At 41.7% G+C, this 14,442-nt stretch overlaps 1 long non-coding RNA gene across 1 annotated transcript in view; it reads left to right on the forward strand.

The window, feature by feature from the left end:
* The window catches only part of LOC141990074 (uncharacterized), a 29,747-nt gene extending 15,305 nt beyond the window's left edge, over positions 1–14,442 (forward strand). The window contains exons 2-3 of the long non-coding RNA XR_012640069.1: positions 12,472–12,570; positions 14,354–14,442. This is a non-coding gene — a long non-coding RNA (uncharacterized LOC141990074). The remainder of the gene's footprint in view (positions 1–12,471; positions 12,571–14,353) is intronic.

The following is a 14,442-nucleotide window of genomic DNA, read 5'->3' on the forward strand; positions in this document are numbered from 1 at the left end:
GCTGTTGTTTAGCCTCTCGGCACTGGGTGCCGGCAACAATGTCACGGCTAACCTGGTGGCTGAACTTTGTGACTTTGTCCTTACCCATAACTATTTTACATTTGGGGACAATGTATACCTTCAAATTAGCAGCACTGCTATGGGTACCCGCATGGCCCCACAGTATGCCAACATTTTTATGGCTGACTTAGAACAACACTTCCTCAGCTCTTGTCCCCTAACGCCCCTACTCTTCTTGTGCTATATTGATGACATCTTCATCATCTGGACCCATGGAAAAGAAGCCCTTGAGGAATTCCACCATGATTTCAACAATTTCCATCCCACCATCAACCTCAGCCTGGTCCAGTCCACAGAAGAGATCCACTTCCTGGACACTACAGTGCCAATAAACGATGGTCACATAAACACCACCCTATACCAGAAACCTACTGACCATTATTCCTACCTACATGCCTCCAGCTTTCACCCTGACCACACCACACGATCCATTGTCTACAGCCAAGCTCTGCGATACAACCGCATTTGCTCCAACCCCTCAGACAGAGACAAACACCAACAAAATCTCTATCAAGCATTCTTACAACTACAGTACCCCCTTGCAGAAGTGAAGAAACAGATTGATAGAGCCAGAAGAGTTCCCAAAAGTCACCTACTACAGGACAGGCCTAACAAAGAAAATAACAGAACGCCACTAGCTGTCACCTTCAGCCCCCAACTAAAACCCCTCCAATGCATTATCAAGGATCTACAACCTATCCTGAAGGATGACCCAACCCTCTCACAAATCTTGGGAGACAGGCCAGTCCTTGCCTACAGACAGCCCCCCAACCTGAAGCAAATACTCACCAGCAACCACATACCACACAACAGAACCACTAACCCAGGAACCTATCCTTGCAACAAAGCCTGTTGCCAACTGTGCTCACATATCTATTCAGGGGACACCATCACAGGGCCTAATCACATCAGCCACACTATCAGAGGCTCGTTCACCTGCACATCCGCCAATGTGATATATGCCATCATGTGCCAGCAATGCCCCTCTGCCATGTACATTGGTCAAACTGGACAGTCTCTACGTAAAAGAATAAATGGACACAAATCAGATGTCAAGAATTACAACATTCATAAACCAGTCGGAGAACACTTCAATCTCTCTGGTCACGCAATTACAGACATGAAAGTTGCGATATTACAACAGAAAAACTTCAAAACCAGACTCCAGCAAGAGACTGCTGAATTGGAATTCATTTGCAAATTGGATACAATTAACTTAGGCTTGAATAGAGACTGGGAGTGGCTAAGTCATTATGCAAGGTAACCTATTTCCCCTTGTTTCACACACCCCCTCCTCCACCATTCCTCAGACGTTCTTGTTAAACCCTGGATTTGTGCTGGAAATGGCCCACCTTGATTATCACACACATTGTAAGGAGAGTGATCACTTTAGATAAGCTACTACCAGCAGGAGAGTGGGGTGGGGTGAGAGAAAACCTTTTGTAGTGATAAACACCCATTTTTTCATGGTTTATGTGTATAAGAACATCTTCTGTATTTTCCACAGTAAGCATCCGATGAAGTGAGCTGTAGCTCACGAAAGCTTATGCTCAAATAAATTGGTTAGTCTCTAAGGTGCCACAAGTACTCCTTTTCTTTTTGAGATATAAAAGACTCTGAACCAAATGCAGCCTGGTGCAAGTAGGAAAAGCTGCCACAGGAAATTTTGGGCCAATTTCAACAGTGTTGTAAAAGCTGGTATGGATGACAGAGTAAGTGTGTAGTAGTCATAAAACTGCTGTAACATAGTATAAGTAGTAAGGCTGTGTAATTTGCTCTAATTTGTCTCCAATTTGAGTGCAAAATGATTGTAACATACTGTACATACTAATGGGACAGGAAAGGTGTGTAAAATCAAACAACCCCTCCATACATACGTACAACCACCACCTATACTTTAATTTACACCTGTACCATTCCCAACACTTCCCAGAACAAATTTAGCCCTTGTGCATGTTGGTACTACTTCTATTCACTTCAATAAGAGTTGAGCCTGCTTATGCCAGAGTCCCATGCTATATATGGTCCCCAGGGGATACTGAATCAATGAAAGTTACACTGCTTTGCATCTTACACCGACTTGCACCTATTTTCTGACCATGATACACCTATTATGTAACTTCCACCAGCAGTTAGGTTTACTGCTGACTTTGACCCAATGGTAAGAAACACACACACACACATACACACACACACACACACACACACACACACTCTGTGGATGAGTAGAAACTCAGAGACTTTTTACTGAATCTTCTATCTTGCTGCCCTCAAAGCACTGGCACAACTGCACTGGCATAACAGAGTAAACACCTGCATTTCTACACCCCAATTTTTCAAAAACTTAGGCCTTGTCTACACTGCCACTTTACAGCACTGCAACTTTCTCACTCAAAGGTGTGAAAAACACCCCCCTGAGCTCTGCTAGTTTCAGCGCTGTAAAGTGGCGGTGTAGACAGTGCACCAGCGCTGGGAGCTGGGAGCTACTCCCCTCGTGGGGGTGGTTTTTTTACAGCGCTGGAAGAGCCCTCTCCCAGTGCTGGTGCCGGGACTACACAGCCATGTTAAAGTGCTGCCACGGCAGCGCTTTAACGTTGCTAGTGAAGACATACCCTGAGGCACATAACTGCGCTTGCAAAATGCATGCACAATTATGCACCTAATTGGGATAGGAAATTACCATGATTACAAATGCAAATTGGCCACTGAAGATGCCAATGGCCACAGGTCATTTGCATGTGCAGTTGCCCAGCTGGTTCCTTCTTAAGGTACTGTAAACTGTTCCCCTCCCAGGAAGGTCTTTGATCTGCACTCAGCCATAAACATGCAGAGAGTTTCACAGCCATCCTGCTCCACCAGGGAAACCACTTGCAGTCTATTTCATTCATTTGTCTCCGAAACTTCGACCTACTTTCCCTCCCACAAATCTCCTTCTCTAGTTCAGTTTGCTCTGTGCTGGTGAATAATGCATGATGTCCTTCAAATCATGTCCATCAGCATTTGCATCAAGAGTCTTTGTGGTTCACTCAGCCTCACCTCCCTCTGACATCTCTCCTCCATCAAGAAGCTATGCAAGCGGCATGTTCACTAAAGGAAGGTTCATGGCTGCCAAATTAAGCAGGAGAGTCCCTTCATGGAATGAGTGTGATACATGTTCTTAAAAGAAAGCAGTAGCGTCATAGCACAGTTCTTCTGATCATTGCCGCTCATTATAAAGAAGTAGGGCTGTCAAGCAATTAAAAAAAATTAATCGCGATTAATTGCACTGTTAATAATAGAATACCATTTATTTAAATATTTTTGGATGTTTTCTACATTTTCAAATATATTGATTTCAATTATAACACAGAATACAAAGTGTACAGTACTCACTTTATATTTATTTTTGATCGCAAATATTTGCACTGTAAAAAACAAAAGAAATAGTATTTTTCAATTCACCTCATACAAGTACTATAGTGCATTCTCTTTATTATGAAAGTTAAACTTACAAATGTAGAATTATGTACAAAAATAACTGCATTCAAAAATAAAACAATGGAAAAATTTAGAGCCTACGAGTCTACTCAGTCCTACTTCTTGTTCAGACAATTGCTCAGACAAACAAGTTTGTTTACATTTGCAGGAGATAATGCTGCCCGCTTCTTGTTTACAATGTCACCTGAAAGTGAGAACTGGCGTTCGCATGGCAATGTTGTATCCAGGGTCACAAGATATTTACATGACAGATGTACTAAAGCAGGGGTCGGCAACCTTTCAGAAGTGGTGTGCCAAGTCTTCATTTATTCACTTTAATTTAAAGTTTCGCTTGCCAGTAATACATTTTAACATTTTTAGAAGGTCTCTCTCTATAACATAACTAAACTATTGTTGTATGTAAAGTAAATAAGGTTTTTAAAACGTTTAAGAAGCTTCATTTAAAATTAAATTAAAATGCAGATCTTATCAGTTTAGTGTGATCCTTGCCCTTGCTTTTCCTTGCTGAGTTTTCCAGTGTCTGGCATGTATTTGGATAGTTTAAGCTGCACACAGGCTTCTGAGTGATCAGTTGTTAACCGGTTCCGAGAGGGACAGAGAACAGATTTCATGTGTGAAAATACCTGTTCACACAGGTATGTGGATCTAAATGCTGAAAGCATTGCAAACGCAATTTTCTTCAAACAGTTAAATTTCACTGACAGGGACATCCAGCAGGTCGGACTAGAGGCCCCATGATCTCTCTAGGTAGCTTTAAGTGCACTCCACAGATCTCCAAACTGATGCCCACTATCTGAGCTTTTTAAGTGAACGAGCTGCATTTCGAAATCTTCAACACCCATCCACTGAAATACAGACAAATCCAAGTCACTTTCGTTGAACTTTTCAGGTTTAATTAGAAAAGAAAGCATTGGACCAAATCGCTGGAAATCTTGAAATCTGTCAGAAAATTCTGATTCCAGTTCTTGTATGTACATTCCAATCTCATCGACACTGACAGTGCAACGTGTCGATAGCTCTTTTATGCGTTGGGAGTAGCGGAAAGTCGAAGTTTGAATATCCCGAGAAAAAACTGCTAGTTTTACAACAAATGCCTTCCAGGTTTCACAAAAATCCAGAACCGTTTGCTCTGCACCCTGGAGACGGAGGTTGAGTTTGTTTAGGTGAGCAGTGATGTCAGTTAGAAACATGAGCTTACACAGCCATTTGTCATCATCCAGTTCGGGGTAGTTTTGTCCTTTTTCAACAAAAAGGCCTTGATTGTATCAAAACAGTTTACAAAGCGCACCAAAACATTGCCACGACTTAGCCACCAAATGTTGCTGTGACGTGAAATGAATGGACATCTAACTTTGCTTTCTTAGGAGCTGACATTTTGTCAAATGTACCCCTCAACTTACAGTGGGGAAAAAAATCACAACAGATAGCACGCACAGTGTCAAACACAATGTGCTGCTCCACATGATGTGATCGTGATGTAAGCAGCAAATCAGGAGTTAAAAATATCCCAGTACAGTGGCGCTGGAACAATTTTTAAGGTGGGGGTGCTGAGCTGTGCCCCCTCTTGCCCCTGTCTGCACCCCTCACTGCCCCAGGCTGAGGCCAGTGGGCCACAGCTGGAGGCAGCTGCAGAGCCCCGGGCTGGCGGCCGGGACCCCAGGATGGCAGCAGAGCACCCGGGACTGGTGGTCGGGACCTGGGGCCAGCAGCGGGCTGAGCGGGGGCTGGCGGAAGGGGTCCCGGGTGGCAGGGGGCCGGCAGTAGGACCCCAGGCTGGCAGCAGAGCCCCCGGGTCTGGTGGCCGGGACCCGGGCAGTGTGAGTGCCACTCAAAATCATCTTGTTTGCTGCCTTTGGCACGTGTGCCATAGGTTGCTGACCCCTGTACTAAAGGTTCATATGTCCCTTTATGCTTCAACCACCATTCCAGAGAACATGCGTCCATGCTGATAACGGGCTCTGCTTGATAATGATCCAGAGCAGGGCAGACCGACACATGTTCATTTTTATCATCTGAGTCAGATGCCACAAGCAGAAGGTTGATTTTCTTTTTTGGTGGTTTGGGTTCTGTAGTTTCTTTTAAGAGTTCTGAAAGCATGCTCCACGCCTCGTCCCTCTCAAATTTTGGAAGGCACTTCAGATTCTTAAACCTTGGGTCGAGTGCTGAAGCTATTTTTAGAAATCTCACATTGGTACCTTCTTTGCGTTTTGTCAGATCTGCAGTGAAGGTGGTCTTAAAAACAAACATGTGCTGGGTCATCATCCGAGACTGCTATAACATGAAATATATGGCAGAATGCGGGTAAAACAGAGCAGGGGACATACAATTCTCTCCCAAGCAGTTCAGTCACAAATTTAATTAATGCATTATATTTTTAACGAGTGTCATCAGCATGGAATTATGTCTTCTGGAATGGTGGCCAAAGCATGAAGGGGCATACGAATGTTTAGCATATCTGACATGTAAATATCTTGCAATACCGGCTACAAAATTGCCATGCAAACACCTGTTCTCACTTTCAGGTGACTTTGTAAATAAGAAGCGGGCAGCATTATCTCCTGTAAATGTAAACAAACTTGTTTGACTTAGTGATTGGCCGAATAAAAAGTAGGACTGAGTGGACTTCTAGGCTCTAAAGTTTTACATTGTTTTGTTTTTGAATGCAGTTATGTAACAAAAAAAATAAAAAAATCTACATTTGTAAGTTGCACTTTCATGATAAAGAGAGTACACTACTACAGTACTTGTCTGAGGTGAATTGAAAAATACAATTTCTTTTGTCTATCATTTTTACAGTGCAAATATTTGTAATAAAAAATAGTATAAAGTGAGCAGTGTACACTTTGTATTCTGTGTTGTAATTGAAATCAATATATTTGAAAATGTAGAAAAACATCAAAAAATATTTAATAAATGTCAATTGGTATTCTATTGTTTAACATCGTGATTAATCGCAATTAATTTTTTAATCACGATTAATTTTTTTTATTTAATCGTGTGAGTTAACTGCGATTAATCAACAGCCCTATAAAGAAATGTAAATTCCCTGCATAAAACACTTTAAGGGGAAGTCATGGTTGCACACGTCTACAGTGGTTAAATCACTCTACATTTAGTGTTGCAGCCCAGTTCCTATTGTAACCCCTGTTTTTTAATTTCCTCTAAAACTCGCAAATAAAGACCTTGGGGGCTGACAATTAGTAAGTTGCCTCTACAGTCAAGACAGAATTTTGCTAACATATTTCACACAAACTGCACAGGGATTCTGGAGCTACAGAGCCCCCAGAATCTGGCTGGCACTTGCAGTTTAGAAATTCCTATAACTGTTTGGCACAATCATTATTCAAAAAGCATATGGAGTACAGACATGAAACATACATGTGAGTGACACCCAGCTCTGTAAATCTGTTGAATTAGTGTCAGATGGTACAGTTGAAGGACAATGTGTCTAGCTAGGATTTACTGAAGTAAACCTTGACCCACTGGGGGAAGCAATCAGATGACATGGTGGAGATTGTATTAGATCCCCTGACTGAGGGAGCTTACATTTGTTACTCAGGTTTGTAATCTAAGGGTCTTTTTGGATCTCTTGTTGATTCTGGATTTCTACACACCAGCAGTGGCTAAGACCATGTTTTTCATCTTTGTTTGGGGAGGGGCTGCAGACTTTCCTTTTGGATGTAGACCTTGTCACTGTGACCCATGCCTTTGTTACCTCAGGAGTGCCTTTGGGCTCAGAGCTGCAAATGTGGCTGGTGAAGAAAGTGGCCACACACCCACTTAGTGGTAATTGTCAGAGAGAGCACATTGCCCATGCGCTCCAGAGTTTGCATTGTCTTCCACATGATTTCTGGGTGAAGCCTACGGTGTTGATTTTGAGTTATGTAGCCCTCAAGTAGTTCTTTCGGCCTGAAAGGCTGCTTCTCTCTTCATGTGATGCCACAACACTTGTGTTCAGTATGGTGCTGAAGCTCACAGTTCTGTGATTTAAATTGGAGAAGTTTCCTGGCAGGATGTTCTAAGAAAAAGAATCTGGACTTTGAAGTTTACTCATCCCCATGGTCTCACGCAGCCTGGATTTGATTATTGTGACAGTCTGCTGCAAAGCTTCGTCTATTTTGCAAGCCTTTCTGAGAGGGAATGTGCTGAGCTGTGGCATGAGTGGGCAGAGAGGTGATAATTTTATCCTGGTTGGCTGACAGTAATATACTGATCTAGTAGTATATTTTTGTATGTATGTGTTTTTATAGATGATCTATAAAAGCCCAGAATTTAGATATATGTTTCTCTGCTCCTGATTATGATGGGCTGTCCCACATCCTGCTGGCAGGGCTCTCAGCATGAAAGCACCACTTTTACTTTCTTTGATTGCAGGGATCTCTCTGAACTGAGAAGTCACAGCACAGCATGGACCACAGCAAGAGAGATCCCACTCTTTGCACAAGAGCTGAAACTCTGGTCAGCGGTAAATCCCAGTGCAAACTTTCTTGTGCTGTGACTCTCTGCATAATGGGTGTCTGCGCTGCTATTGTCTCACTCAGAGGCTGAGATCGCCTTCTTGGGGGATCCAGGAGTTCTGTTAGGAGGGAGGTGACAACTCTGCCCCTAGCAGCTTTTCTTCATCCATTTGGGGGTTGAAACAGTTCTTCACCCAGATTATTTTTCCTATCAGTTTTTGGCATCTCTAGAATTGTTTCTACAAACAGAAGGTTTCAGGACCCCTTCCAAGAAAGATTATTCTGGCACTGTGAAAATGACTTGAAAGCAGATTTAATTACCACAAGCTGATGGAAGAGCTCTGCTGGAGGATGTCAGCTCTACTGTTAGGCTGTCCATCTGGCAGTACAGCCTTGGTCATTTCTGCTTCCTCAAATCATGGGGTGGAGACATTGGGAATAGAGGGGATTTTAAACATTGGGGGAAAGAAGATGACTAGCTGCCCTAGTGCAGAATATAAAGAGAAGAACACACTAAACTGTTAGACAGCTTTTTCTTAACCTCAGCTAGAAGAGTGATCTAACAGTCTGAGCACAGGCGTAGGAGCCAGGCACCTCTGGGTTAGTTTTGTACTGATATTTGCAGGTAAGTACACAGCCAAGTATTCATTAAATACATAAGAGGGTATGGAGGTTTGAGGTGTAGTGCAGTGGAGCTATGGCAGGGACTCGAAAGTTAAGCTAGCATGGCCTGATCTGTACTACAAAAAACAGTCTAGCGAGAGCACTTGGTTAGAATAGTTGGCCCCTGACTGTGTTACAGGCTTTGGTCCAATTTCAGAATGTGGTTAAGGCTGTATCTGCAAAGTGGACTCTCTCCAGTTTGTTCACCTCTTTTTTAAAGGGTGGTGCTGAAAACTGGACACAGTACTCCAACTGTGACCTCACAGTGCCATGTTTAGTCACTTTTCAGATTAGACACTTATTAAGACTTATTTTTAAAGTTCGATGTGCTGTACATGAGCAAGCAGGCATTTGCTAATGTTATATTATTATATTTTCTTATTGAAAATGTCGTGAACTGACATTCCCCAATGCTGTGCAGTCAAGTGACTAGTTTTTACAGCTATTTGTATTCGGGTGGATTTCTTCACAAACAGAAGAGCTACGAACACAAATTTTTGTAATAAAATCTTAGATACTGTGGAAAACATGCCCCCCCCCAAACCACCTTTGCAATCCACGTTGGGGTTATGCCCACTATGCTTTCATTACACAGAGGATATATCAGAATTTGGTGGGAGGTTTTATTTATTCAGTATATCAATAAGAAACTGATATCTTTCTGTACTGACTGGGCCTCAGAGATGGGCTCCCTTTCTCAGTCAAGCAAAAGATTCTGAGAACAATTTGGAAAATCACGCCAAATTGTCTCCTTGCCATCTCTTGAGATCAAGTATTTGGCACACAGACATTGTATGAAGATAATCAAAACACAAAAGGAAAAGGAAAACTTATTTATATTATGCAGTTTAAAAGGGCCACAACCTTCCTGATTTAGCACTCTTTGACCCATGTGTATTTATTTGGGAGACAAGTGGTTAGGTTAGAGGACTGTGAGTCAGGACTCCTGAGTTTTATTCCCAGTTCTGCCTGATTGGCTGTTTGACCTTGGACAAACTTCTCTGTGCCTTTGTTATAAACATACAGCTAAGGGTAGCATAAAATCCCTCCTTTACCTGTAAGAGGTTAAGAAGCTCAAATAACCTGGTTGGCACCTGACCAAAAGGACCAATAAGGGAAGAAGATACTTTCAAATCTGCGGGGAGAGGTTTTGTTTGTATTCTCTTTGTTATGTTCTCTCCGGGACAGAGAGGGACCAGGGCAGGAAAAAAACATCTCCTAAAACCCTACCTGAAATAAGCATTTAAGATTACAAAAATTGTAAGCAAAGCAAGGAAATGCATTAGATTATCTTTTGTTTTAGATTGTGAATTTTCCCTATGCTAAGAGGGAGGTTTATTCCTGTTTTTTGTAACTTCGAAGTTTTGCCTAGAAAAGAATCCTTTGTGTTTTAAATCTTATTACCCTGTAAAATTACCTTCCATCCTGATTTTACAGAGGTGCTTCTTTTACTTTTTTCTGTATAATAAAGTTCTGCGTTTAAGAACTAAATTGGTTTTTAGCATCCTAAAAGCCCAAGGGTCTGGTCTGTGCTCACCTTGTTTACCTATTTGCTTGGTATATTATTCTCAAGCCTCCCCAGGAAAGGGGGTAAAGGGGCTTGGGGGGATATTTTGGGGAAACAAGAATTCCTGGTGGTCCTTTTCCTGCATCTTTGTCTAACTCACTTGGTGGTGGCAGCAATACCGTCCAAGGACAAGGAAGAATTTGTGCCTTGGGGAAGTTTTTAACCTAAACTAGTAGAAATAAGCTTAGAGGGTCTTTCATGCGGGTCCCCACATCTGTACCCCAGAGTTCAGAGTCGGGAGGGAACCCTGACAGCCTTGGTTTACCTGTCTGAATAATAGGTATATTAATATATGCCTACTTCACACGGGTGTTGTGAGAATCAGTTCTGATAAAACTTGGGGATGATAATGAAGATTGGTAAGGAGTGGTAAGTAATGATGAGGACAGGGCAGTCATGTTGAGTGATCTGGGTTGCTTGCAAAGCGGGGCCCATTCAAACCAAATGCATTTTAATGGAGCCAAATGCAAGGTCATTCATCTAGGAATAAGGAGTACAGGTCATATTTACAGAATGGGAAACAGTATCCTGGGAAGCAGTGACTCTGAAAAGGATTTAGGGGTTATAGTGGACAAGCTCCTGAACATGAGCTCCCAGTGCAATTCTGTGGCATAAAGGACTAATGTAGAACTGGTTGAAACTCCAAATTTTCATTCTGTGGGAAATTCTGACATTTCAAAAAAGTTTTCATTGTAAATCAGAACAAAACCTAGAAAATCTGAAATTCCTGCAGAGAGAAAATTCTGAAAAAAATTGTTTAGGAAAAATCCAACTGCTTCAATTTTCATTTTGTTTTTGATCCCCAGCTTGAGCTGGAGTTCTCAGGGCTTCCTGGCTCCCAGCTGTAAGTCCAGAGGTCCCATGCTCTGAGATAGTCAGCATGGCACGGCAGGGCTTCCCTGGAGCCATGGACCCTGGGAGTCCTTGGGTTCCTCTCTCCAGGGCTGTCCACATGCTAGTGGCTGCCTTGGGGTCACAGACCCTAGAAGTTCATCCAAGTTCACACTTCCCAGCAGCCAGTTCCTCAAAACCAAAATCCTTCCACAAAACATTTTGGATGAGATAAATCAGTCTTTTCTAATGAAAAAACATTTTCTTAAAAAAATTCCTGACCAGCTCCAGGTGACTGCAATCTTTGGATGTATAAACAAAGGAGTAGTGAGTAGGGAGGTGATTTTACCTCTGTACACTGCATTGGTGAGACCAATACTGGAATACTGAGCACAGCTTTTAAAAGGGATTTTTTTAAAATTGGAGAGGGTGCAGAAAAGAGCCACAAAAATGATTCAAGGGCTGGAGAAAATACTTTACAGTGGGAGACTTAAAAGAGCTCAATCTGTTTAGCTTAGCAAAAAGAAGATTGAAAGGTGAAAGATTGAAAGATTGAAGATTGACTAGGGTGACCAGACATCCTGATATTATCAGGATCATCCTGATATTAGGGGCTTTGTCTTATATAGGCAACTATCCCCTTCCGGCTCCCCTGCCCCCTGAAAAAAAGTTTCCCAACTTTTCACACTTGCTATCTGGTTACTAGTGTATAAGTAACTTCATAGGTAGAAAAGCACAGGTACTAAAGGGCTCTTTAGTGTAGTGGAGAAAAGCCTAACAAAAAGCAATGGCAGAAAGCTGAATCCAAACAAATTCAAATTAGAAATAAGGTACAACATTTTAACAGGGGGGTGACTAACCTTGGAACAAACCACCAAGGGAAGTGGTGGATTCTTCATCTCTTGATGACTTCAAATCAAGACTGGGTGCCTTTTGGGAAGATATGCTTTAGAGAAACACAAATTATTGGGCTTAATCAGAGGTAAGTGGGTGAAATTTAATGGCCTATGACTTACAGGAGGTCACACTAGATGATCTAATGGTCCCTTCTGGCCTTAAACTCTATGAATCTCTGAGATCCTTGGATGTATGGTGATGCAGAAGAGAAAGGTATTGTTAATTATTAGTATTTAATGAGCTGCAGCTAAACATACAACATTCCTTTTGTTCTGTCCTTGAAAGCCATTTAATGATAATGGAATGAATTAAACCTGCCAAGATAACTAATGGAAGGGACCAGAGGATTGAAAATCTCCACAGAGCGATTTTCTGTGTTTACTTAGACACCTCAGCAGATGGTCACCTTGGCTGGTAGATCATTATAATAGACATTGCAATATCAGGGTCATCACACAAGCTGAGACCTGTTCTTCACTGAGTAACTATGCCTCTCCTCTCCCTTGTTCCTCCTTGCAGAGAGATTTCTTTCCTTGGTTGTGACACACACATACACTGACTTGATCTTGTGTGGAGAAGACTAGATGTGCACAAAATGCCAAGAGAAAACTTGCAGAGGTTAGTGTTCGAAAACATGAATGGAAGTTGGTATTCTCACTAGGAATGGAAAATATATTATAGTCATCATGGGCCAGATTTTTAAAGGTAGTTGAGTACCTAAAGATGCAGAGAGGTGCCTAATGGGATATTAGGCTCCTGATTCACATTGATTTCAATGGGCATTAGGCACCATGGGGCTTTTGAAAATTCCGCTAGGCACCTATCTGCATCTTTAGGCATCTAAGTACCTTTAAAAATCTGGCCCATTATGACTTTCATCCTGAAGGATCCTAAAGCACGTCCATTGTTTCTGTGTACAGGAATCTCTCATTGCACCTGTAGGGTGGAACTGGCAGGTGCTAACAGCATGCAGCAACAGTATATAATAGTTTAAGAAAGAAAGAGAAGAATCAGCAAGAGAAACTGCAGGATAAATTTAGGGAGGCAAGATGGAGAAGAGATAAGTGAATAATTTGAAACAAATAATTTATTTGATAAATTTAGCTGCTTCAGAATTGTTTGTAAGCAGTTTCCATTTGTCTCAGATGTATTCACTATTCAAATCATTCTTGGTCTGTGGCTTATTCATGAGCAGTTCGTTGCGAGTATTCGATATCAGAAATTCAAGAGTCAAGCTGCAGTACTTAGCTTTGAACAGCCTTCCTATATCTCTTTGCCTCATCAGCTCCCTGCTTCATTTCAAATTTCAGACGAAAAGATTTTTTCTCTTTCACTTATACTACTTATTTTCTCTCCCTCTTCCTCCATTATTTTTTCTTTTCCTGCTGTAAACCTTGTCCTCATTCCTCCATCCCTTACCACCATGCATTCAATCATGGTATGTTGTCATCTCTTGTGTACTTTGTCTGAATTACATTGCAAACACCTTGGGGCAAGGACTTGTTGTTTTACTTGTTGTGTAAAGCACGCTGTACACATTTGGTGTTGTATAAATAAAAAAATACAGCTACAGAGATATTAACTCTCTAACCCATTTTGCAATACAGCATGTATAAAAGACACTATATAGAATAATATTGTACAGTATTTACTTATTATAGTTATCTTAGCTCTGCCACCGACACCCTGGGAGACCTTGGGAAACTCACTTTACCTGTCTATGTCTCAGTTTTCTGACCTAGATCAGAGTCATAAATGAATCAGTAGAAGAGCCAGATATCCTGATGCCCAGTTCTAACCACAGATTTTACAGATAGGGAAACAGAGGCACAAAAACATGAAGCCAAGGTCACCAGGAGATAGAACCTAGGTCTGCTGAATTCTAGTCTGGTGCCCGATTCACTGGGCCACACTGCCGCTCAGAATAGATAATTGCATTGAATTGAAATTTGGCTTTGCAGAATGACCCTTTCAGCACGCATATCAACTCACCTCAAAAGCAATGTTTGGATTCTGCTAAACTGGTGAAAAATAACAGAAAAGAGAGCTACCACCAATCCTTGCAGTATCTGTCGTTTCCACATATGATATTTTCTTTTCAGCAACGAATCCAGAACAGAAAACATGAGGGAGTCTTTTGTTTTCATTAAAAGTTCAAACAAATGCAGAGACTTTTTTATCCTTGAATAACAGCGAGGAATTGGTTGCAAATCTGAAGGCTGAACGTAGTTTGGATTAAATGAGAGATTTCATGAATCAGAGTCGTAAATGAATCAGTAGAAGAGCCAGGTATCCTGATGCCCAGCTCTAACCACTAGACAGCACTGTAGTGATGGGTGCTATAGAAAACCCTCAAATAGATAATAATACCTTGGTCTCATATTGTGCTTTACATCCATAGATCTGAAAGCCCTTTACAAAGGAGAGAAGTCTCATTATTTCCATTTTACGGATAGGGAATCAGAGGCACAAAAACATGAAGCCAAGGAA

This window comes from Natator depressus, chromosome 6, assembly GCF_965152275.1.
Source record: "Natator depressus isolate rNatDep1 chromosome 6, rNatDep2.hap1, whole genome shotgun sequence".
In the NCBI taxonomy this organism is placed as follows: Eukaryota; Metazoa; Chordata; order Testudines; family Cheloniidae; genus Natator; species Natator depressus.